Here is a 3,442-nt window from a genome sequence, read left to right as displayed (position 1 = left end):
ACTTCGTTTAATTACTAAAATAAAAAAAATATATGAAATTACCATCATCGTTCTTAAAAGTATTAATAATATAGTTGTATTTCAGAAATAATAATTTTGGCGAAGGCGCCAGGTTGTAAGCTATAACAAATCTAATTGTAAGAAAAAATTGAAAACAAGTAAAAATTTTTGCAAAATAATGATTTTTTGAAGATATTTATAATAGGATGAATAAAATAAGATCAAAGTGATTATTTCTAAAAAAAAAAAACAACAAACAACTAAAGAAAAGTGTATAAATAGGTAAGTAAAAAGAAGCATTTGTATATTGTAAAGGATAGGTCAGTATCCTTGGGTCATAAGGAAAAGAATGTCCTTTTTGCAGTTTAAGATTGACTTGCAATACGAGTAGCTAAAAATAAAACTGACAATAGGTACTAATCAGTAAATAATAACTGAAATATATTGATTTTAATTAAAATTAATAAAGGACTATGTATAGATACGCTAGAGTAGACCCTATATTCGTATTTGTTTTTTTTTTTATTATTTCATTAATACCTAAAATATTGCCTTAAATCTTTTTTTAAGTAAAATTGCAATTATCTCACAAACTATGAAAATTGAATAACTTGATATTTTTGTCCTTTAACAATTTAATTACATTGAACTTAACTTGAAAATACTTTCCATATTAACTAAACAATTAAAAAAAAGCGGATTTTTGGCCCATTCTAATGTATAAAAGTGAAAATGCAAACTAAAAGGCAAAAAGGTAAAACACAATTTAAGATTAAGAAGAAAGGTAAGCAAAGGAAGGATAAAACAAAAAAGGTATTGAAAAGGGTAAGTGGATGACGCCCTAATAAAAATATTATACTAAAACTGACTTTTGAATTATGATTTAAAAAATACTTTCCATATTAACTAAACAATTAAAACGTAATGTATAAAAGTGAAAATGCAAACTAAAAGGCAAAAAGGTAAAATACAATTTAAGATTTATAAGAAAGGTAAGCAAAGGAGGGACAAAACAAAAAAGGTATTGAAAAGAATAAGCGGATGACACCCTAATAAAGATATTATTCTGAAATTGATATCTCAGTTATGATTTACGAAATAAATTTTACATTTGAAAAAACCAACTAAAAGGCAAAAAGGTAAAACACAATTTAAGATTAAGAAGAAAGGTAAGCAAAGNACCTTTGCGCTCCCATTTACGCTCCATTTCGCCTCTCGTCGTAAATCTATTCTTGCAGCACTGTGTGTGCAGCTTTTGCTTAACTCCTCCTATTGTCTACTTGGATCCCGGCCAAATACACTTTAAGCGCACCGTTTTTTAATGTAAATTATCGGACATTGTATTCCGGTAAAATATACATGAGTCACTTCCGTTTCATTCGTTCACTGAAATAACCAATTTCACCGGAAACCCTTCTCCACATTTCTACCGAATAAGCAAAAAAAAGCTTAACACAAATACAGCACTTTTCTAAACACAAATTAACGTATTTTAAGTACTCATTGCACGGAGAAAATGAAAAGTTTACGTAAATATTAAAGCGATATTTACAATTTATCCTACCAGCCCGTTGTTTCGTAAGCGAAATACTAAAAATTACAGTTTGGTCCCGATTTTGTAAAAATAAAATCCCAGCAGAAATAAATTTACTAGGTATTTTAGTTGATATTTTAATTGTAATAATTAAGAAACTTTAATAATTTTTAAAAAGCATGCCAAAATTAAGATTATTATAAGTTAAATTCTACTATTTCTACAGCAAATTCAGTCATTTACAATCGAAAGGTAGTTTTTGCTTTGTCATAAAAATTTAGTTTTCTTCATGTGTTCACAATAAAAATAAGAAAAAGCTTTCAAATTATCTGTAGCTTATTTTTACACAATCTTACATTACATAAATTATGTAATATTATTGAGTAATATGAATACTGTAAGAAAATTAAAAGCAGAACTACGATTTTTCCATTGTTTTCATCTTATATTTCAAATACATTTTCACTTTTATGGTAGATGTCGCATTAATAACTGACTTACCTTTTGAATATTACCATTATTCAAAGATATTGTTGAGGATTAAGATTTTTCAAGTCCCAAAAAGTTATTGAAGACATGAATGCCTTTGTTTATCCGCATCCCGCAACTGTTGGGTTATCCTGTTTGTGATCCATCCATCTAGAAGCTTAGAAGAAGTTTCCCAAAGAATGTTATCCTTTAGGCGTCCCTGGTAGTGACGTGTTCCATATATTCATGACGTAATATCCACAGACACAGTTTTCGAAGGTATGCAAGGATAACAAGAAGTGTCCTGGCATTTTTCCTGCTGAGGTTGAAGATTTTTCCAGTCTCAAAAGTTTGTTGAAGACATGAATGCCTTTGTTTACCCGCATTCTATACTCAAGCATGCACGATAAAATTCCTGAAAGAAAGAAACGAAACTATAAAATATAAAATTGTTTATTTACATAATGCATCTCAGATTTGTTTGAATTAAAAAAAATATTCAACAAGAAATAAAATACCTAAAAAAAAAGATAAATAATGCAACTAGAATAATAAATTTAATGAGATAGTTTACCAAAACATAGAAATTAGAGGGATAGACCAAAGTGAAGATAATATCAATTTTTTAGAAGAGATGTGAGGATAAGTCTCAGAATTACTAAAAGGAGAGTATTAGATACAGGATATAAAGTACCTAATGACAAATATTTTGGCGAATAATAGAATTAGTTATTGGATTGATAACGAAAATAAATTAAAGGAATGTCAAGCAAGATAAAAGAGAAAGAGAGGGATGAGACGCCATATGTAAATACAATATATAAAATGTTGACAATGTTAGAGAGATATGTCGATGAAAAGAAAATTTAAAGATAAATACATGTAAACGAAGATTGTGGTATTTAGAAACGGGAAGAAAAGTGGAAAATTTAAGGGCGAGAACAAGTTGTGAACGAATTTAATTGTTTAGGTTTCTGCTTTATAACAAACTAGCTTTTCCCCGCGGCTTCGCTCCCAGAAATTAATATTCTTTCTCCATAAAACCTTTTAGCTCCCAATTCACCCTTACAACGTTTTAATTTTGTGTAATGTCGCCATCTTTCAAATACAAACGTAGCAACAACATTTCATCCTTAAGGGTTGATTTTTAAAAATTGCCAAAACACGTATTTGCTTAATTTCAGCAATGAGCATCCTTCGAGTAAATCCGAGTACAAATAAAATGTAGCCCATGGAAACGTTGCAACCTCTTTTCATTTGATTAATAATATCAAACAGCATATATACCAAGTTTCAAGTAAATTCAACCATAAATAAAGTATGTCCCAAACAAAAATTGCAACACCTTTCCCTTTTTTAAATTGTCGAGATAGATCTTTCAGAAATTAAATGAGAGACCATTAAAACAAAGTTTCAAGTAAATCTGATCACAAATAATAT

This window comes from Agrilus planipennis, unplaced genomic scaffold, assembly GCF_000699045.2.
Source record: "Agrilus planipennis isolate EAB-ADULT unplaced genomic scaffold, Apla_2.0 scaffold259, whole genome shotgun sequence".
Taxonomy (NCBI): Eukaryota; Metazoa; Arthropoda; class Insecta; order Coleoptera; family Buprestidae; genus Agrilus; species Agrilus planipennis.
Note: the sequence above shows the minus strand (reverse complement) of the source record.